Consider the following 24,001-nt stretch of genomic DNA (forward strand, 5'->3'; position numbering starts at 1 on the left):
TTTTGTGAAAAAAAAAAAAAAAAAAAAGCTCATGATTTCTTTACACATGTGAGGAAAGTGTAGTACAAAGGCCTTCCTGATTGCACACACATTGAACGTGTTTAGGTTTGACCTCATATTATATGGTTTTGGTAAATCTAAAGTAAAAAAATCGAAAGAAAAAATTGTATAGTGTTTATCCGGCTTTAGAAGAGTATGACAATGTTTAGGAAACAATAGGAAGTAAAGCCTCAGGGTATTTTAAATAGTTCACTTCCCAACTGAAAAAAAAAAAAAAGAGGGGGGAGAGAGAGGTTTGTAACAGTAATGTGTGCCTATTGTTTCATATCCCTGTTGTTCTCTGTGCATTGTTCTCTTGTATAAACAAAACACCCATAAAAGTCAAGCAAACAACAAAAAATGCTTCTATAAGGCCTCATGCACACAGGTGTATGTATTTACACCCCAAATATGCCAGATTTTTTTCTGTGGCAGAAAAAAAGCCTGTAATGCTGTATGTGCATTTACATGACCAGTGTTATGTGTGTCTGGCCTGGTTTTCCATGTTTAACAATGCTTATTGCCTTAGCGCATTGGCCTTATCCGCCACTCCAACATATCCAGCACTTCAGACACCTGCCAGCGTTCCTTTTTTTTTTTTTGCAACTCACCCTCTCACTTTCCCAGGAAAAGGGGCTGGGGGATGTTCCCAGAGCTACTTCTTCACTGGTGTCCGTTTGAAGTATTTCGACCTTCTCGGCCATCGTTTTGCAGGGGCTCCTCGGGCCAGCCCTTGCTATCTTTCCCCCACGTATCTTCTCATTACAAGCAGTTCATTTTCATGTCTGGGTTGCCTCGGGCATCAGGCTCAATCCAATCTTTACGGGACATTTAGTTCTGGGCTGCTTCGCAGGTTATATAGGGGGTGCCTTCCATCTCAAGTCATGTGTTGATGGGTTTCTCCTGTCATAGTGGATACTCATCAGATACAGATACTGTTGCCATCCAGGCGCACGCTACTCTACTTGACATATTGTTACCTATTCTTCTTCACCTAAACATGTGCCTCTTTCAGGCATACTGACCAGCTAGGCCAAGTCACACCTCAGGCCTTGGTTGTTAGGGTTATCGCATTTACCGGAGGCTAGGTTTGTGGGAGCAGTCTGAGGGTACATAATCCTCCTCCCCTGTCGGGTTTAGTATCAGCGTCACTTTCAGGTTTCCCACAGCTTTCATATACTTATACTCATCATACGTTTTTCTTATTCTTACATTCTGGGTATGCCCTCTTTCAGGCATACTGACCAGCTTGGCCAAGGCACACCTCAGGCCTTGGTTGTCAGGGTTATCGCATTTCTTACTTGAAGACTCTGATGACTACAAATGCATTCTATTGGCCAGAATATAAATTCATTCAGGCCATTGAAAAACATACAGTATCTCACAAAAGTAGGTACACCCCTAACATTTTTGTAAATATTTTATTATATCTTTTTATGTGACAACACTGAAGAAATTACACCTTGCTACAATGTAAAGTAGTGAGTGTACAGCTTGTATAACAGTGTAAATTTGCTGTCCCCTCAAAATAACTCAACACACAGCCATTACTGTCTAAACCACTGGCAACAAAAGTGAGTACACCCCTAAATGAAAATGTCCAAATTGGGCCCAAAGTGTCAATATTTTGTGTTGCCACCATTTTTTTCCAGCACTGCCTTAACCCTCTTGGGCATGGAGTTCACCAGAGCTTCACTGGTTGCAATCCTAGAAACCATTTACCAGCCTGTTAATGTGAAAAGTAAACTTCAGCAGTTCCCACCCCCATCCAGCCCTTTGATACCAATCTTTGTTCTGCTGTACACCTGTGTAATGTAGGAGAGTTCAAACTACACAGTGGGGGGGGGGGAAGAGAGAGGACACTAATGTGGTACTTGGGACACTAGACTGAGGGGGGTGCAAGCAGTGGCGTCACTAGGGCTGGTGTCACCCAGTGCAAAAAAAAATTGCCGTCAACCCCTCTACCAACTATAGTCCCCCCCCCCCTCAGTACAGACCCCCCTCCACTAACTACAGACCCCCTCCCGCAGTATATATCCCCCTCCCTCAGTACAAACCCTCCTCCATCATTATAGACCCCCTCCATCAATATAGACCCCCCCTCCCTCAGTACAGACCCCCTTTCATCAGTACAGACCACTTTCAGTACAGACACCCCTCAGTGCAGACCCCCATCAGTATAGACGCCCCCTCAGTATAAACACCCCTCTCCCCTCCCAAAGCGCCCCTCCTGCACATGTCCTTCTACATATAGTACAGTGTACAGACCTCAGAACAGTGTGGACGAATATACACAGCGGTGTATGTCCCTCGGGCTCCTCCTCCTCCTCCTCCTGTGTGGATGTAAACAGAGAGATCCCTTCACAGAGGAGAGGATCCGAGCCGGTGATCAAGCGGACGCTCTCAATACATGTAAAAAGCTCATTTTTGTTTTTATATCTAGTAAGTGTCCTCTTTTTTAGCAGGGTTTTATATAAAAGTTTTATAGCAGAGAGCACTATGTCGGCTGTGATTTTGACTATATGATACCCGAGTCCCCTGAAGTGGAGGAACAGCTGAGTAATCCCAGAGATCAACCCCCTGTCTGTGGGGGACACATTGGGTGGAGTGGAGATTGTAAAAGGGAGAAATTGAACAGCTGATCCCTGATAATAAGAAAAGATGTTTGGGAGTGAAAATAAAGAGTTAATTTGAGTCTTCCTGACTCATCCTTGAGGTGAGCAGATAAAATAACTGGTGGTAGTGTAAGAATTATTGAGACACACAGTGATATGATAATAACACTGGAGCACTACTATCAAGATTTATATAAATTTATGGGACATTTATGATTTTTGTATGAATACGAATTTTATTGCATGTATAAATAGCACTAAGTATAGCATTGAATTATCATTGTAGTAGCACTGCTCTGTGTGTATCTTTTGGTACATATGCACACACACACATACATATGTAGCGCTACCCCCGAAAGAGCCGCTGATTAGATTTGGGATCGGCGTATTTAAGTTACCTCTGTGATGTGTCTAGGGGTGATGATGGTGAGGAGAGCAGTAATAGACCGTTGGTTGACGTTTTCAATGCTTTATTTCTGGTCCAACATGACCAACAGTCAACTCAAGGTAGATAGAGTAGATTGGTGAAAGAGTAAACCTTGCAGATACAGACTGTGGATAGTTAGAAGCAGTCCTGCCTCCAATGAATATGCTTGTCTCGTCGCCACTCCAGCCCGAGTGGGTATAGCGCCCCTGGACAGGTCCCTCTCACAGGCCTGGCAGCCAGAAAGTCACTAAGAATTGCTGAGTAGGAACAAGTCTCTGTCACCGACTCGGCTCTACTAGAATTTGGTTTAGTAAAGGGTCTCTGCCACAGGCCCAGTACTCAGGAACATGAACGTAGAGTGAATCCTCTCAGTCAGTAATTATGGGGCCACCGACTGACAGTTTGCAGCATACAATCTGTCAGTGTTCGGTACCCAGATCCCCGATGGTTCGTCTAAGCCCTATTGGTTCACCTGCCTCCAGGCTCACCTCAGACCGACTCCCCACCGAACAGCACATCCAGCTTGGGATCCTTCTCTTGTAGAGTGGGGACCCAGTAAGTCACTGGGGCCCCTCTGTAGCTTTAGTTTCTCTGAGCCATGAGGGCCCAGAGTCAGGAACTCTGCGTAGCATGTGCGCCCCGGCCAGGAAGGCCATAGTGGTGGGACCCGTGATGTGCGCACACCCTGAAGGTGGGTGCCGCACCTGGAACCCGCGAAGAACCCCGGAAAATGGCGTCTGTCCCAGAAATACCCTCCCCCAGCATGCCCCGCGAGGGAAACACTCCTCCAATTGGCTGCTGGGGAAAAGCGGCTCCGCCTGGGCCCCTCTGGCGCCACCTGTCGTCCAGAGGCGTAACTACACCTCCAGAGTACAGAACGACCCACAGGACAGCCCAGAACTGACAGAAACCCAATTTGGCAAAATAACACAGATGAGAGCAATGTAACTCTCTCATCCCCCAACTAAATTTTACTATAGCACCTGTACTGTGTGTGTGTGTGTGTGTGTGTGTATATGTGTATATGTGTGTGTATATATATATATATATATATATATATATATATATATATATATATATATATATAATCATACATACTGTGCTAATCTGCTTTGTGTATGTATTATTATGCTAATTTCTGTGCACTTCTATGGGTAGAAGGTTTGTGTAAAAACATTGAGCTTTAGGCTGGGTTCACACTACTACACTACTTTCATTCTTCTTTGCTCTGTGTTCAATGTTTCCCTATGAGAGCGTCTTGTAGCGTCCTACACAAGTCGGTCCGACTTTGAAAATGCTCCCTGTACTACTTTTGGTCCTACATTGATCCTACTTCAGGCCCATTGAATATCATTGAAGTTGGACCAAAGTAGTATCCTGTTCATGAAAGTAGGATGGATGTAGGACCAATGTAGGATAAATGTAGGACCAATGTAGCCGAGCAAAGTAGGATGAAAGTAGTGTAGTAGTGTGAACCCAGCCTCATGGACATTCAGCCTTGTGTACAGCAGCCTGTCCGACAGAAGCAGGCTTAACGACGCCTGTTGAACGGGCATGCTGGAAAAACACCTGCTGATCGACATCTGATCAGCCCTCACAGCCAATGGCCCCTGTCAGAACACAATAGCTCAGCAGGGAGATCGCTGTACTAAATTTGCTTAGTTAGTGCAGATAGCTCCTCCCGAGCTCCTCAGTTTTTTTTTTGTTCAGCCTGTTGGGCTGAATAAAAAAAATAAAAATAAAAGCTGATAGTGTGTACCCTGTATTAGGCTTATCATTTTCCCTTTGTTGCCTTACCCCCACCTGTAGCATTCCCAGTGACCGGCGTGCACGCACAATCTGGTTTGGGTTTTGTGGCTGTTTATGGTCTCAGAGCCAACTATGATGTCCACACATGCACTGTGCTGTGGGCTTTATTTGTTGGCAATCTTTGACATGCCATGTCCAGGCTCCCACATGCACGAGGTGGGTGGCGGCCACCTTGGAAATGTGAAAGCCGTGTGCCAAGTTGGGGGCAGCATTGGAGGAATGCGGGGGTGTGCCAGTTTTTTTTTCTGAAACACTTTACTGCCCTGAAGTTGAAAATATTGCGCTCTTTGGCTTCCTAGTTTGCATTGGAAACATATTCTGTTTTCCCTTGCTTATACCGCAGACAAGCAGGGGGAGGAGGGAGTTGATTTGGGCACATGTCTGTGATCTGTCTGTTTCTTTCTCTGAGTCTCTTTCATTTTACTTTCTGTGCAGTGCTGACATCCTTACTCTAATATGAACCTTCTGCCACATACCCAAGACCTCCATATGCTCAGGTAAGGACCATCAGTGTCGTAAGTAAGAAAAGAAAAAAGAGTGCGTTTCCATGAGTGTGGCCTTCATCTTCTGGTGCAACCTAGCCCACTCTTAGGTAAGGTAAGGGCCATCAGTTTGGTAAGTAAGAAGAGAAAAAAAGAGTGCATTTCTATGAGCTTGGCCTTAGCCTTCTGGTGCAACCTAGCCCACTCTCGCTTCAGGTCAAGCTAAAAGAGTGTCTGCATTTCATGATGAGTCTGGTGTGAACAACAGCTCATCCAGCCCCGCAGATCTTGCCCAGGATGCCGAGGATATGCATAAGGTTACCAGTTTGTGTTGACATTCCTCCTCCCCCGAGTGCCAACAGTGACAAAGGGGTTAGACTGGCCTGAAACGTGGACCTATTACCAGACAAACATGTCTGTGGATATTGCCATTGAGACCTCTCTAAGAGCAAAGGACTCTCTGAGCCAACAAGTCGTGGCCCTTCAGGGGTGAGTAGTTAATGAGTCTCTGAATTCTCCAGCCACTGGACAGGACTCTGGACAAAGCCCTGCAGATGAGTTAAGGGTATCACAGTTAGAGCCAGAAATAAAGATGATTGTGATGGGCTCAGGGCCTCCTTGGTTAGGAGGGCTAAGGACACTTTTTTTCCAATCCATTCACCCTTGCCTTACACTTGGCTTCAACAGAGGTAGACGAAGGCAGGTTTTTAAGTCTCTGAGTCCAGTCATTCATTAGGGTGGTTAAGCAGACCCGGAATGGGATGACCCAGATGACTGTCTTTGAAATCAGAACATAACTTTACGTTTTTAAGACACTGCCTTCCATTATCCCCGATTAATTCAAGAGTAGTGGTATAAAGTTTTACATAAAAAATTATACAAAGTTATACTCTACCTAACACTGCAATGTGCACTTAATATGCGTTGCAATAACACACACACACATTACAGAACTGCACCCTACTGCAAAAGGTGTGGACGCTACCATTATGCATTTTGAGTGTTATTCTTCTTAGGCAAGATTCAGTTTCATTAGCTGTGTCCTCAATCTAGGAATTGATGGAGATCTGAGAGATTCATGTTGAGAGGCAGGGGGCACTTGTAAGCCAGTGATCACAGGACTTTGTGCTAAGTACAATACAGTTGGAAACCAAAATCTTGAGGTCACAATTTATTGCTCTTGGTGAGCTCAATTGCTTGACGGATTTTGTGGATGAAGCACCATTTGTTATCGGCGTGCCCCTTATGCAGTGCTGCATTCACTGACAACGAAGAGGGCTATTCCTTGGTCAATAAACCCATTCTCAGACCGGGTAGTTGTAAGTGCTTGTATGATGATACATTTTTCCCTCTGTCCAGAAGTTGGATGCGACTATGCCAAGAAATTCAATGTTGCTCAACCCTGGATATCCTCAGTTTGACGTGCGAATGAATGGTGATTGCGGCCAGCTCTTTATTGCCATGTAACAGTGTTTAGGTTTTATAGACGTGACCAATAAAGAGTGTTGAAATGTGAAACACTCTTTATTGGTCCCGAATAAAAGTCACGTGTATATCCAAATGCTAAGCACTAATCAAAAAGAAATCAGTGGTTAGTCTGGGCTCTGGTGAGTTCTCTACCAGTTTGGCCCATTCTACATTCCAGGACTCAAGATCCTTTTACCAGTGAGGAAACTTCATGAGCGGATAGAAAGTTGTGAAAGGGCACCTTTCTAAAGGATGCACAGCCTTGATCCTTTATGGTCCCTTCATCCTCTACAGGAGTCTTGTTGATGAGAGACCCCCAGGCTAATGTGGTGGGGGCCAGAGTGGCTGATGATGCCCACAAGTGGTAACACCCATTTTTAGGATCTGTGGGTGGCTGGGTGCCTTCTACAGTGAAATTGTTACCTTTGGTGGTTCAGACATAACACTCCAGAACATTTCTTCACTACCAGAGTAGCCATTCCGCTCAGGAGGTTGATGTCTTTTCTCTTAGCACATCAATATTATATGACTGCAAAGGGCAATGATTCTAAGTCCTACCTCAGAGAATTACAGGCTTTTTTTCTCCTCAGTGTCTTGTATGATAAAGAATGGAGATCGGTGTTGAATTTAAAGAAACTGAGTCTCGGTGCGAGATGAACATTTCCAGTTTGTGTGCCTTACTTTAAGGGCTCTCCACCGCACTGATGACCTTTTACCAAGGTCCTAATCTCTCTTTTGCCCCTCTGAGGGAATGGGGGTGGTTCGTCTCCATTACTTGGATGGTATTCTGCTATTGGCTCAGAAACCAGATCACCTACTAGTTCAAAAGGGAATTCTGGCCAGCCTGAGAAGTTTTGGCTGGATAGGAAGTGGCAAAACATTGGGAGCAGACCCGACTAGTCATCGATACAGAAGTCCAGTTCAATGCGCAAGCGATTACTTTTCTCCTCTTTCTCAGAATGGGCCAAGCAGCAAGAGTCTTCAGAATGTGGTATATCTGTCAGTGTGTTCAGCTTTCCAATGCAGAGGTCTCAATGTAGGGGAAATTATGGTATCTTTCATCCCTATGCTACCTTGGGTACACTGGATTCTCTAGATGTTCCAAATAATTTTCATTTTGCAACACAAAATGCAGCACCTGAGCCAATTCAAAGTGCTTCTCCTCAGATATGCAGGAGCCTCTGGTGATGGGGTATGTCAGGGATCCTCACTGGATCCTGTCTGGTAGGTTCATTATCCTGCACCATTGACGCCAGTGCTACAAGGGGATCACCATCTGCAGTCATATCAGAACACAAGACAGGTGGAATTTTTTTGTTGGATAGGGTAGTCTATACTATAATATATATATATATATATATATATATATATATATAGTGGTGGTGGGACCCTGTGCTATCTTAAAGATTGCTGGTTTATACCAGATTTTGGAGAGAAAGGCATGCTGATTGTACAGCTGTGTGTTGGGCTATTTATTTGGGACCTGACTATGGCTCAGGGCCCCATCCAACAGACAGGAAGTCTGTGCATGGGAGTCGGGTGGACTCCCATTCCTCTGAGAGGAGTCAGAGGCTGCATGGGTGCAGCCAGAGCATGCATGTCTGCAGGAGGCAGATGTCTTTGGTGATAGAAGCAGCAAGGCGCTGATCAGGAGTAAGTTTAACTCCAGGAAAGTCTTTTCTTCTGAGGAGCAGACCTAAGGCCTAGGCTAAAGGCCTGAAGCAGCCATATGGCAAGAATGTAAGCCAGGAGGTTAAAGTGTTGAGTCAGCAAGATACAGTAATGTTGGAACCCCCCTGTGAGGATTACTGATGTCTTTGTGAACTTGTTGTGCTTTTAAATAAAAGTGGGCTACCAGGCCCTTAAAAATTCAGTTCTGGACTGGCGTACTTAATGAAAACGCATATATATATATATATATATATATATATATATTACACACACATATATACCGTTGTGCTCATAAGTTTACATACCCTGGCAGAATTTATGATTTATTTTCTTGGCCATTTTTCTGAGAATATGAATGATAACGCAACAACTTTTCTTTCAGTCATGGTTAGTGTTTGGCAGAAGTCATCAATTACCAATCAACTGTGTTTACTCTTTTTTAAATCATAATGGCAACAGAAACTACCCAAATGACCCTGATCAAAGTTTACATACCCTGGTGATTTTGGCCTGAAAAAATGCAGACGAGTTGACACAAATTGGTTTGAATGGCTATTAAAGGTAACCATCCTCATATGTGATCCGTTTTCTTTTAACGTGTGTGTGTGTGTGTGCGTGTATAAAAGGTCAATGAGTTTCTGGTCTCCTGACTGACCCTTGCATTTTTCATCCAGTGCTGCACTGACATTTCTGGATTCATGGAGAAAACAAATTAATTGTCAAAGGATCTGCGGGAAAAGATAGTTGAACTGTATAAAACAGTAAAAAGATATAAAAAGATATCCAAGGAATTGAGAATGCCAATCAGCAGTGTTTAAACTCTAATCAAGAAGTGGAAACTGAGGGGTTCTGTTGAAACCAAACCATGGGCAGGTAGACAAACTTAAAATTCAGCCACAACTGCCAGGAAAATAGTTTGGGATGCAAAGAAAAATACACAAATAACTTCAGGGATGTGTGAGTTATAAAGACACTGGGGTAGATTCAGTAAAGAATCACGCCAGCGTATCCATACGATACGCCGGCGTATCTATTTTCTGTATTCAGAAAGCTAGATACGCCGACTGTAGCCTAAGATACGACTGGCATAAGTCTCTTATGCCATCGTATCTTAGGGTGCATTCTGATGCTGGCCGCTAGGTGGCGTTCCCGTAGTTGTCAGCGTAGAGTATGCAAATTACATACTTACGCCGATTCACAAACGTACGCGCGCCCGGCGGTCGTGTTTTACGTCGTTTGCGTTAGTCACTTTCGTCGTAAGGCTTCTCCTGCTATTAGGAGGCGCAGCCAATGGTAAGTATGGACGTCGTTCCCGCGTCGCGATTTTCAAAATTTACGTAGTTTGCGTAAGTCGATCATGAATGGCGCTGGACGCCATTTACGTCGAAGCAAATGACGTCCTTGCGACGTCATTTACCGCAATGCACGTCGGGAAATTTTCCCGACGGAGCATGCGCAGTACGTTCAGCGCGGGAACGCGCCTAATTTAAATGATCCACGCCCCCTACGGGATCATTTAGCTTACGCCGGCCCCTTTTACGCAACGCCGCCGCAAATTACGGAGCAAGTGCTTCGTGAATACAGCGTTGCTCATGTAATTTACGGCGGCGTAGCGTAAAAACGATACGTTGCGCCGCCGTATCAGTGCGTGGCCCTACCTGAATCTACCCCACTGTTATAAAAGCTGTACACTCACTACTTTACATTGTAGCAAAGTGTAATTTCTTCAGTATTGTCACATGAAAAGATATAATAGAATATTTACAAAAATGTGAGGGATGTACTCACTTTTGTGAGATACTATAGTGCGTATCATGGCTCATTGCCTCAATACAACCTTGACTGCACATAACATGTTCTCATGTAATAAATGACAAACAACAAGCAGTGGTATTTCCCGCTATTCACTGTTATACCCCAACACCATATACAGGCATACCCCACTTTTAAGTACACAATGGGGTTTATTTACTGTACAACACAGTTCATGGCCTCAGTAGCTGGGGAAATCCAATGCGTTTCATAAAAATTCAGTATCTTCTTCAAGGAGGACCACTCTGCAATATAAACATTAGGATCATTGCAAAATTCATATATCAATGTCGTATATCATACACCACAAGGTACACTTGCATAATGTTCTCTTTTTAGTCAAAGTGTTTGCATACAATCAGCACTGAAAAATTCTAGCCACAGCTTACTAGGAGCGCTAAGCCGCCCGAACGACCAGAGTCATCAACACAGAGAGGGAAACTAGAAATAAATATACAAATAGTACCATTGCCAAAATTACTTCAAGTATATCAATAAAAGAGGCCACCTATTTTCCTATTTTTTTAAATGGCCTCTCAATTTTCTATATATTTATTTATTGAGGGGTTAGCCAGGCAGCCGGTGTGTGTGACCCCCCTGGAAGGGTTCAGCACACAAAAACACTAGGCACAGCAGACAGTGGTAGGAGGAAAACAAAAAGGTGCGGTTTTATTTGAACTATATACAAATAAAAATATGACAGAAAACAAAAGAAATACAAAAATAAATCCTGGTCAACTTGACCTGCTCACTATAAACGTTAGTGTCCCTAACTAACAACTGGGTACAGCCTTGTGCTGCCCCAGTCCCTGACTCCCTGCTGTTTAAATCTCTTAGCAATAGCCACACAGGCTTGGTCTCACCGCACAGAGATCACACTCCCCAGACTAATCACACAGATCTGGTTCCAGGTTGGAGCATATCTCTCTGCATGCTGGGAGTTTTTGTAGAGGACCTAATGAGCTCACCTAATTCAGCTGGGCCCATCAAGTCTTCCAGCAGGACTCCCAGCACTCCCCCTAGAGGTATAAACTGGCATAAAGCCTGAACCTAGGGGATATATAGGGCCAGATTCAGAAAGCTTTTACGCTGGCGTATCTATTGATACGCCGCCTAAGTTAAAAGATGCAAAGAAATGTGGCCTAATATTGCACTTCCAGTGCCAGGTAACAATGTAACACCTTACCCAAAGTGAAAGTGAAGTGGTGTATACTATTCAAAAGATATGGAGAGGCTACCAGTAATAAAAATGGTATTGCTCTCAGAGCAGCTATTTAAATTAAACGGCAAAAACCGTTTAAAAGAATAAAACGAAGTATCTATATAATCCGTGAACTAGTGTTCAAGAGATAAAACAGCGCTGTGAATTGGTGTATATCCAGCTCTAATAAAAGCAGTCCTAGAGATCAATGGTCATATGATAGGTGCACCATACACCCAAAAAAAGATACACCTCTAAATAGTGGATTACTCGCCCAACTGGGGTGCAGGCTTACCACGGCAGAGAAATCAATCTCTGAAAAACCATCAAATGATCATCCGGATATTGTCAGGATTATCTCTCAGCAGAGGTACATATAAAGCAAAAAAACAGACCAAACATAGTGTGATATTGCATAGATATACCCCAGACAAGTTAGGTGAAAAAAACCAACTGATAATGCCCGTACAATATAGCACTTGAGAATGAACTTATAAACAAAAAGGTTTCACCGCTGTCACCACCGTCTTCCTACCCACAGGGGCCGCGCGCGTGCTGTGAGATTGGTGTGGTGTTCCTAGCTGTAGCTGGAGGTCAGTGGAGCACGGTGGAACACAAGTTGTCTTCCTTGTAGCGCCATTGTAGCCACGCCCTGACGCGTTTCGTCACTTCTGACTTCGACAGAGGGCGCCCTCTGTCGAAGTCGGAAGTGACGAAACGCGTCAGGGCATGGCTACAACGGCGCTACAAGGAAGACAACTTGCGTTCCACCGCGCTCCACTGCATTCCACTGACCACCAGCTACAGCTAAGAACACCACACCAATCTCGCAGCACGCACGCGGCCCCTGTGGGTAGGAAGACGGCGGTGACAGCGGTGAAACCTTTTTGTTTATAAGTTCATTCTCAAGTGCTATATTGTACGGGCATTATCAGTTGTTTTTTTTCACCTAACTTGTCTGGGGTATATCTATGCAATATGACACTATGTTTGGTCTGTTTTTTTGCTTTATATGTACCTCTGCTGAGAGATAATCCTGACAATATCCGGATGATCATTTGATGGTTTGTTTGCAGAGATTGATTTCTCTGCCATGGTAAGCCTGCACCCCAGTTGGGGGAGTAATCCACTATTTAGAGGTGTATCTTTTTTTTGGGTGTATGGTGCACTTATACCCTGAGTCTGATCACCTATCATATCACCATTGATCTCTAGGAACCTAGATACGCCTGAAATATGGCCGTTCGTTAGGCGCTTCATTTACATGGGGTCACAATTAATTTCCATACAACACGCCCCCTACCAGCCTACTTTGAATTAGGCGGGCTTACGCCGGCCCATATACGTTACGCCGCCGTAACTTAGGGAGCAAGTGCTTTGTGAATACAGTACTTGCCTCACTAAGTTACGTCGGCGTAGCGCACATGAGATGCTCTACGCCCGACTATAGATACGCGGTATGTGAGTTTGGCCCATACACTGCATCCTGGATGCAACCAGGGAATTTAACCTGCCTGCTGCCACAATGGCCCGGATTCACAAAGCACTTGCGCTGACGTATCTCGAGATACGCCGTGTAAGTGCAAATATGCGCCGTCGTATCTGTGCGCCGTGCCCACAAAACTAGATACGCCTGAAAATAGGCTTAATCTGACCGACGTAACTTGCCTACGCTGGTGTATCGTGGGCGCATATTTACGCTGGACGCATTGATTTTATATTAAAATATGCAAATGAGGGAGATACGGCGATTTGCGAACGTACTTGCGCCCGGCGTAGGCTACGCGATGTGCGCGTAAGTTGTACGTCTGGCCTAAAGTTATTCCTCATTAAGCAGGTGTAACTCGGCAACAGACATGCACAGGTCAGCTGAGAGCAGCTGCAGCGTTACGGACAAGCTGAGCAACCACACTTGCAGGACAACACATCTGTATGCCAACATGCCAGGGGCAGCCATGGTCATAGCACTACTGTGTCCACAGGCACGGGAGAGGATATACCGAACGTCTTTGGCATGGGGGAATCGGAGGTGTATCGCATCTTCAGATTCAGCCATGATGCCATCCTGGAATTAGCCACAGCCCTGCATGATGAAATCACCAGCCAGACACAACGCTCACATGCAGTGCAGCCACTGGTCAAGGTACTGGCATCACTGCATTTCCTTGCCAGTGGATCATTCCAACGTACAAGTGGAGTCGTGTCTGGGATGTCACAATCCACCATGAGCAGATGCGTGCACCAGGTTGTCCCCGCAATCCTCACACGCATGTCCCACCACATCATCAAACCCACCCATGAGCATCTGCGGCAGAAGGCAATGCAGGATTTCTACATAATTGCCGGATTCCCACGCACCGTGGGGGCCATTGATTGCACACATGTGGCACTACGCCCCCCCGTGCCACAGAGCACATATACCCTAAGCGTAAGCAGTGGCATTCCATCAACGTACAGGTGATAGCCGATGCCCAATGCCTCATATGGCACGTCCGTGCCAAACACCCAGGGGCCAGCCACGACAGCTACATATTCCGTCAAAGCAACATCCCAACGGAATTCGAACAGAACGTGTACAGGGACAGCTGGCTGGTTGGTGAGTGACATGGGTGTCAGGCATGACTGTCCGACCCCATGATGCAGACATCACGAGGGGCACATGCACGGCTAACATCCTCCTGTCTTTACCCTTCCAGGTGACTCTGCATATGCACTTTGGCCCCATCTCCTGACTCCATACCGGAATCCTCAAACCAGAGGAGAGAGAAGATACAATGCTGCACACATACACACCCATGCAGTGGTGGAGCACACATTTGGCATCCTGAAGTCCCGTTTCCGATGCCTGGATAAGTCTGGGGGGACCCTGTTGTATTCCCCAAACTTTGTGTGCCAGATCATCGGGGCATGTTGCGTGCTGCACAACTACGCCATGAGAAAGGGCCTGGAGATTGACATATGTGATGACCTGACCCCCGAACCACACAGTCCCCCCCCCCCCCCGCCCGAGGCTACCCTGTCTGCTGAGGGAACAGCAGTCAGGAGTTGCCTCGTGGAACGTATCTTTGTACGTTAAACACACACATTCATCATGGCACACGGACAATGCACGCATGCACACCACTGTGGTCCCTAGATCACACACACCACATCCACCTCACATTGGTTTAGCCCAAGTCCACCATGCAGGACTTGGGAGCAGCAACGCCACACCAAGGCCCCAATGGTGTTGCTGTCCATTCATACCACATTCACACGGTCGTGGGGATAACCTCTCCCCGACGATCCAAGGTGACACGCCTTGCTGGCAAGAATGTCACCCACACATTCACACACCAGTCACACTGTAGCCTGCACTACTGACCGTGTGCAGTGACTACAAAAATAATAAAAAGGGATCATGTCATTGTCCGACATGGCATGCCCTTATAGGAGGACAGCACATCCTTCTGTGCACGTCTCCAAAAAAAAAAGCTCATAGTCTGAGCAAACAAAAAAAAAGAGCACTCATTTGCCCTGTCGTGGGCCAGGCCTGGTGCCACGGCTCCGGCTCCTCAGTTGTCTGGGGGGAGCCTCGGGTGGGGGGGTGGGGCATCAGGAGGAGGATTATCCCCTGGTCTGTCACTCCTGGAAGATGCTGGCTGCGTGCCCTCCAACGCAAGGGCAATGCGGGTGAGGACAGAGTTCGTCTCCGCCTGCATCCGCAGCTGGCGGGTGGTGGTCTGCCGCTGGTGGCGCCTGGTCTGCCTTCCCTCCGCCTCGATGGCAGCAGTGTTGGCCTGTATAGCCACTCCCAGGCTCTTCACCTCTGCCACGAGGCCTGCTGCTGTGGCCTGCAGCTCCCCAATGGCCAGGGTATGTCGCTCCAGGCTGGCCTGCAGATTAGAGCCCTGGTCACCAGATGGTGAGGGACCCCCTGCCACCATGTGCTGCCGCATGGCCTCCAGGATCTGGGCTTGGTCACCCATGCAGGTCATCATTGCAGCGCAGTTTGCGCTCACATCCTGGAGGCAGTAAGAGATGGAGCTGCTCTGCTCAGCCTACTGCGTGAGGCACTGCTGCACAGTGGCTGCGGTGCCCTGCACAGCCAGTGTGCATTCAGCCTCGGTCTTGGCTGAGGAGGCCAGGCTGTCTGCCACACAGCACAGATCACTGGCTAGAGAACCCATGTGGCGTGTCTGCCGGGGGTGCTCCCTCTGCAGCCCTTCTGGGAGGGCTCCGGGTATACCCCTGATCTTCCGTATAGCCTTCCTGGGGGATGGAGAGGCTTGTACCCGTCCGGACAGGGTAGCCCGGGAGGGGGTAGACCTGGAGGGGGTAGCCCAGGAGGGGATAGTCCTGGAGGGGCTTCCCCTGGATGGGGTAGCCCTGGAGGGGGTTCCTCTGATGGGCGGGGAGGTGTCTGAGGGTCCGGGGAAGGTGGAAGCCTCCTCATAATAGAGGCATTCCTCATGGTGGAGATCCACCGGCTCCTCCACAACAACCTCTAGAGGAGAGTTGTGGGCACTCCCCTCCACCAATATTACCGGGCTTCCCAGGGGGTCAGGCTGAGGCACAGGATCTTCCGGGGATGGCATGGGTCGGACACCGGCACACGACGGCCCAGCTCCCTCCAGCACATCTGTGAATGACACAAAACATTCACATGTTGGTGGACCCACACACTTGTCACATGTTCCCTTCCACCCCCTCACATGCTACACACCGAATGGGGGATAAAACACACTTACCTGTCCTCAAGTCCTGGTCACTGGAGTCAAAGCCCTCCATGCCCTTTACCTGCTCCCGCTCCAGACAGCTGGCGATGACCTCCTCCTCATCAGTCAACCTCAGAGATGAGGCTGGTCCTCCTCCCGTACCCCTAATGTGCCTGCTCATACTGGCCAGCTTATCCCGGACCCGACGTCTCATATCATTTATCTTCTTATTGATATCGTCGGGGGTCCTGGTCTCATACCCAAGGGCATTGACCTCCAGGCAGATGTTTTCATAAATCTCCTTCTTACGTGCCTTGCTGGTCCTGGCACTGTGGGCACCATGGAGGTACACATCATATTTGGCTATTGCAGATATCAGTATAGCCCTCTCCTCCATAGAGAAATTTCTCTTCCTCCTCTCCTTGTCCACCTTAGCAGCTGCCATGGCTCCACAAAAGTACTTTGCTCCAGGGGGGGAAACAAGCAAACGGATGTACTTTTGCGGTGGACGGGCGCATGGCTGGGCGTATTTATGCGCTCGGCGTAAGCCGGTGGGCCGGCGTATCCCAGGAAGTTGCGCCGGCGTAGTTGTTAGCTTGCGCACAGGGGTGCGGTCATACGTCCGTGTCACTGCGCATGCGCCGTTCATGATACGCCGGGCGTAAAACACTGCTCCACCCTCGGACCATCATTTGCATGGGGTCACACCCACTTCCACCTACGCCGGCTTACGCCTTCGAAATCTAAGCCACGCCGACGCAGCTTGGGGAGCACTGGCTTCCTGAATTCCATGCTTGCCTCTCTGGGCTGCGTCGGCGTAGCGCAAAGGAGATACGCTACGGTGGCATAAATATGCGCCGATGTATGTGAATCCGGGCCTATATATGTACACACACATATACACTAAGCATGATACTTACAGCTAAATCAATGCTGTTAATTGTCCAAGCCACCATTTGATAGCAAGGTATGCCTTAAAGTGATTGTAAAGGTTTGATTATTTTTTTTTTTTTTTTTTTAAATAACAAACATGTCATACTTCCCTCCATTGTGAAGCTCGTTTTGCACAGAGTGGCCCCGAATGCCATCTTCTGGGGTCCCCCGGCGACTCTCGCGGCTCCTCCCCACATCAGATAACCCCCAACGGAGAAGCACTCTCCCAGGGGGTTACCTTGTGGGCATGCTCCAGAGTCCATCATTCGGCATCCATTGCCGCCGAATGCAGGACTCGGCCCCGGCGCCTGCCTCATTAGTGGGAATGCTTTAATAAGCATTCCCAGTATTGATATTCGTTTTTTATTAGTGGGAATGCTTTAATAAGCATTCCCAGTATTGATATTCGTTTTTTATTATTAGTGGGAATGCTTTAATAAGCATTCCCAGTATTGATATTCGTTTTTTATTATTAGTGGGAATGCTTTAATAAGCATATAATAAGTGAAAACGCAATTTACGTTTAGTGATTTTTTTATCGGTTATAATGTAATCCTATGGAGCAGGTTTAGAGTGTGTCATGTGACCTTTAGAGTGGAGATCATCCACAAAAAATATTATCTTTAAAAAAAGGGGGAACAAATTGCTCTCACGCCCACAAGATCTACTTGTCATACACAATTTATATATCAAAACGTAGGTATGCTTGTCTGGTTTCAGGCAATGTGATCAGTTTTGTGATACGTATTTTAGTTTTAGTTCCAGGAGCTTCTAAAGGACAAGAGCGACAAAACCACTCTCATTGACCGTCATGTTAAAAATTTTAAAAATGTTCCTGCAAAACACACAAAGACGCTCTTTTCTAAATCGCTGGCATGGCCACAATTTTAAGTTTATCAACATAAATTTCATATCGATGCGTTCACAAGGGCCGTGTCAAACGGTGAAGTCGCTGTATCGATCGCATGTACGGTTGTGAATTTATTACGTTTTGTTTGAAGGCGTAATTCATGTATTGGTCTGTGAATTAAAAGGCGTTTGTAATGGCATTTCTTTCCATAAATAGCTTTCCTTACCTCAGTGCAATATTCCTCCTCACTGACCTGGGGGGAGGGGAAACCTCTTGAGGGGGGAGGGGCGACCAGGAAGTCAGCATACTCTCTACTTTGCAGATAGAGAAAGGAGCTGTGTGTCCTAAAGATAGTGTAGTGGTTATGGTGAATGGCTTTGGTGCGGGCTCAGCTATTCAGCATTCCCACTCGCATTTTCCTCAGGAAATGCATTTTCTAGTTCTTCTTAATTAGTGGGAATGCTTTAATAAGCATTCCCAGTATTGATATTCGTTTTTTATTCTTAATTTTAATTTTATCCTTTATTCCGTACGTTTTTTGGCTCTGCGTAACTTCTGCATACTTTCAGCTATTGAGACCATTCAACTATTAACCACTTCCTTACTGGGCACTTAAACCCCTTCCTGACCAGAGGACTTTTTGCGATTCGGCACTGCGTCGCTTTAACTGACAATTGCGCGGTCGTGCGACGTGGCTCGAAAACAAAATTAACGTCCTTTTTTCCCCACAAATAGAGCTTTCTTTTGGTGGTATTTGATCACCTCTGCGGTTTTTATTTTTTGCGCTATAAACAAAAATAGAGCGACAATTTTGAAAAAAAAAAAATATTTTTACTTGTTGCTATAATAAATAGCTCAATTTTTTTTTTTTTACGTTTTTTTTTATCCTCAGTCTAGGCCGATACGTATTCTACATATTTTTAGTAAAAAAAAAAAAAAAAAATCGCAATAAGCGACTGGTTTGCGCAAAAGTTATAGCGCCTACAAAATAAAGGACAGAATTATTATTATTATTTTTTTTTTTTACTAGAAATGGCGGCGATCTGCGATTTTTATTGGGACTGCGACGTTATGGCGGACACATCGGACACTTTTGACACGTTTTTGGCGCCATTCACATTTATACTGCAATCAGTGCTATAAATATGCACTAATTACTGTATAAATTTTTTTTTTTACTAGAAATGGCGGCGATCTGCGATTTTTATTGGGACTGCGACGTTATGGCGGACACATCGGACACTTTTGACACATTTTTGGCGCCATTCACATTTATACTGCAATCAGTGCTATAAATATGCACTAATTACTGTATAAATGTGACTGGCAGGGAAGGGGTTAACACTAGGGGGTGAGGAAGGGGTTAAATGTGTATCCTAATTAGTGTTCTAACTGTGGGGGAGGGGGGGTGACTGGGGGGGTGACCGATCTGTGTCTCTATGTACAAGAGACACAGATCCGTCTCCTCTCTCCCCTGACAGCACCGCTGTCTGCGAGAGCCGGGAATGAGAGATGATCTCATATGTAAACATATGAGATCATCTCTCATTGGCCGCACAGATCGCCTAGGAAACGGCCGCTCCGATTGGCCGTTCACGGCGATCTGTGACTGGCTGTGTCCAAGGGACACGGCCAGCACAGCAGTTCCCCGCTGCGCGCTCGGGGAACGCGAAAAGGGGCGGCCGTAAAAACACGGCCTCCCAGAGAAGTAGAGCCACCCGGCGGCCGTATATAGTCGTACGGCCGTCGGGAAGTGGTTAAAATGTTCGTCTCGTTCAGCTAACGATGGGACTTCTTCAAGTTTTTTTGTACTATTTATACTTTTTAAAATATTAAGCTTTTAGACACTTTTTTTTAACATTGAAGTCAATGAGAACATGCTTTTTACCGCTTCAAAACACACGTTCTGCCAAAAGTTTCAGCTCCTTCATACTTTCACTTACAGACACCAAACAAACTTTAAAGCGGTCACAAAATATTCAGCTATCCAAACATGACTTTTCAGATTGATATCTTTTACGGTTTTTGTGAAAACGCAATTTACGTTTAGCGATTTTTTCAGAAAATGTAATCGGTTATAATGTAACCCTATGGAAGGGATTTAGAGTGTGTCATGTGACCTTTAGAGTGGAGATGATTGAAAAAACAGTTATCTTTAAAAAAAGGGGGAACAAATTGCTCTCACGCCCACAAGATCTACTTGTCATACACAATTTATATATCAAAATGTAGGTATGCTTGTCTGGTTTCAGGCAATGTGATCAGTTTTGTGATACGTATTTTAGTTTTAGTTCCTGGAGCTTCTAAAGGACAACAGCCTGAAATCTTCTCTCATAGACTCTCATGTTAAAAAGTCTAAAAAATGTTTCTGCAAAACACACAACGACGCTCTTTTCTAAATCGCTGACATGGCCACATTTTTAAGTTTATTAACATAAATTTCATATCGATGCGTTCACAAAAGCCTTGTGTTTCAAATGGTGTAGTCGCTGTATCGATCGCATGTACGGTTGTGGATTTATTACGTTTTGTTTGAAGGCTACGATAACTGATTTTGCGTGTGGATGAAAGCGTTTCTAATGGTATTTTGATTCCCTAAATAGCTTTCCTTACCTCAGTGCAGTCCTCCTCCCCCACCTCATGTGGAGAAAGCCTCTTGAGGGGGGAGGGGGGAGGGGCGGCCAGGCAAGTCAGGACACTCTCTATATTGCAGATAGAGAAAGGAGCTGTGTGATATTAGGCTTTATAAGTACTGAAGGAACACTGCTTGTATGTCCTAAATATACTGTAGTGGTTATGGTGAATGGCTTTGGTGCGGGCTCAGCAATTCAGCATTCCCACTCGCATTTTCCTCAGGAAATGCATTGTCTAGTTATTAGTGGGAATGCTTTAATAAGCATTCCCAGTATTGATATTCGTTTTTTATTATTCTTCTTCTTAATTAGTGGGAATGCTTTAATAAGCATTCCCAGTATTGATATTCGTTTTTTATTAGTGGGAATGCTTTAATAAGCATTCCCAGTATTGATATTCGTTTTTTATTAGTGGGAATGCTTTAATAAGCATTCCCAGTATTGATATTCGTTTTTTATTATTAGTGGGAATGCTTTAATAAGCATTCCCAGTATTGATATTCGTTTTTTATTAGTGGGAATGCTTTAATAAGCATTCCCAGTATTGATATTCGTTTTTTATTATTAGTGGGAATGCTTTAATAAGCATTCCCAGTATTGATATTCGTTTTTTATTATTCTTAATTTTAATTTTAATTTTATTATTCCGTACGTTTTTTGGCTCTGCGTAACTTCTGCATACTTTCAGCTATTGAGACCATTCAACTTTTAAAATGTTCATCTCGTTCAGCTAACGATGGGACTTCTTCAAGTTTTTTTGTACTATTTATACTTTTTAAAATATTAAGCTTTTAGACACTTTTTTTTAACATTGAAGTCAATGAGAACATCCTTTTTCCTGCTTCAAAACACACGTTCTGCCAAAAGTTTCAGCTCCTTCATACTTTCACTTACAGACACCAAACAAACTTTAAAGCGGTCACAAAATATTCAGCTATCCAAACATGACTTTTTAGATTGATATCTTATACGGTTTTTGTGAAAACGCAATTTACGTTTAGTGATTTTTTTATCGGTTATAATGTAATCCTATGGAGCAGGTTTAGAGTGTGTCATGTGACCTTTAGAGTGGAGATCTTTGAAAACAAAAATTATCTTTAAAAAAAGGGCGAACAAATTGCTCTCACGCCCACAAGATCTACTTGTCATACACAATTTATATATCAAAACGTAGGTATGCTTGTCTGGTTTCAGGCAATGTGATCAGTTTTGCGATAGGCATTTGACTTTTAGTTCCAGGAGCTTCTAAAGGACAAGTGCCTCAAACGCCCTCCCATTGACCGTCATGTTAAAAAGTCTAAAAAAAATTCCTGCAAACACACAAAGACGCTCTTTTCTAAATCGCTGGCATGGCCACAATTTTAAGTTTATCAACATAAATTTCATATCGATGCGTTCACAAGGGCCGTGTCTTTCAAACGGTGAAGTCGCTGTATCGATCGCATGTACGGTTGTGGATTTATTACGTTTTGTTTGGAGGCGTAATTAATGTATTGGTCTGTGAATTAAAAGGCGTTTGTAATGTTATTTCTTTCCATAAATAGCTTTCTACCTCAGTGCAATATTCCTCCTCACTGACCTGGGGCGAGGGGAAACCTCTTGAGGGGGGAGGGGCGACCAGGAAGTCAGCATACTCTCTACTTTGCAGATAGAGAAAGGAGCTGTGTGTCCTAAAGATAGTGTAGTGGTTATGGTGAATGGCTTTGGTGCGGGCTCAGCAATTCAGCATTCCCACTCGCATTTTCCTCAGGGAATGCATTTTCTAGTTCTTAATTAGTGGGAATGCTTTAATAAGCATTCCCAGTATTGATATTCGTTTTTTATTATTCTTCTTCTTAATTTTATTCCGTACGTTTTTTGGCTCTGCGTAACTTCTGCATACTTTGAGCTATTGAGACCATTTAACTTTTAAAATGTTCGTCTCATTCAGCTAACGATGGGACTTCTTCAAGTTTTTTTGTACTATTTATACTTTTTAAAATATTAAGCTTTTAGACACTTTTTTTTAACATTGAAGTCAATGAGAACATCCTTTTTCCTGCTTCAAAACACACGTTCTGCCAAAAGTTTCAGCTCCTTCATACTTTCACTTACAGACACCAAACAAACTTTAAAGCGGTCACAAAATATTCAGCTATCCAAACATGACTTTTCAGATTGATATCTTTTACGGTTTTTGTGAAAACGCAATTTACGTTTAGTGATTTTTTTATCGGTTATAATGTAATCCTATGGAGCAGGTTTAGAGTGTGTCATGTGACCTTTAGAGTGGAGATCTTTGAAAACAAAAATTATCTTTAAAAAAAGGGCGAACAAATTGCTCTCACGCCCACAAGATCTACTTGTCATACACAATTTATATATCAAAACGTAGGTATGCTTGTCTGGTTTCAGGCAATGTGATCAGTTTTGTGATACGTATTTTAGTTTTAGTTCCAGGAGCTTCTAAAGGACAAGAGTGACAAAACCACTCTCATTGACCGTCCATGTTAAAAATTTTAAAATTTTTCCTGCAAAACACACAAAGACGCTCTTTTCTAAATCGCTGGCATGGCCACAATTTTAAGTTTATCAACATAAATTTCATATCGATGCGTTCACAAGGGCCGTGTCTTTCAAACGGTGAAGTCGCTGTATCGATCGCATGTACGGTTGTGGATTTATTACGTTTTGTTTGGAGGCGTAATTAATGTATTGGTCTGTGAATTAAAAGGCGTTTGTAATGGAATTTCTTTCCATAAATAGCTTTCTACCTCAGTGCAATATTCCTCCTCACTGACCTGGGGGGAGGGGAAACCTCTTGAGGGGGGAGGGGCGACCAGGAAGTCAGCATACTCTCTACTTTGCAGATAGAGAAAGGAGCTGTGTGTCCTAAAGATAGTGTAGTGGTTATGGTGAATGGCTTTGGTGCGGGCTCAGTGATTCAGCATTCCCACTCGCATTTTCCTCAGGGAATGCATTTTCTAGTTTTAATTTTAATTTTATTCCGTACGTTTTTTGGCTCTGCGTAACTTCTGCATACTTTCAGCTATTGAGACCATTTAACTTTTAAAATGTTCGTCTCATTCAGCTAACGATGGGACTTCTTCAAGTTTTTTTGTACTATTTATACTTTTTAAAATATTAAGCTTTTAGACACTTTTTTTTAACATTGAAGTCAATGAGAACATCCTTTTTCCTGCTTCAAAACACACGTTCTGCCAAAAGTTTCAGCTCCTTCATACTTTCACTTACAGACACCAAACAAACTTTAAAGCGGTCACAAAATATTCAGCTATCCAAACATGACTTTTCAGATTGATATCTTTTACGGTTTTTGTGAAAACGCAATTTACGTTTAGCGATTTTTTCAGAAAATGGAATCG

This window comes from Rana temporaria, chromosome 7 (genome assembly GCF_905171775.1).
Source record: "Rana temporaria chromosome 7, aRanTem1.1, whole genome shotgun sequence".
Lineage (NCBI taxonomy): Eukaryota > Metazoa > Chordata > Amphibia > Anura > Ranidae > Rana > Rana temporaria.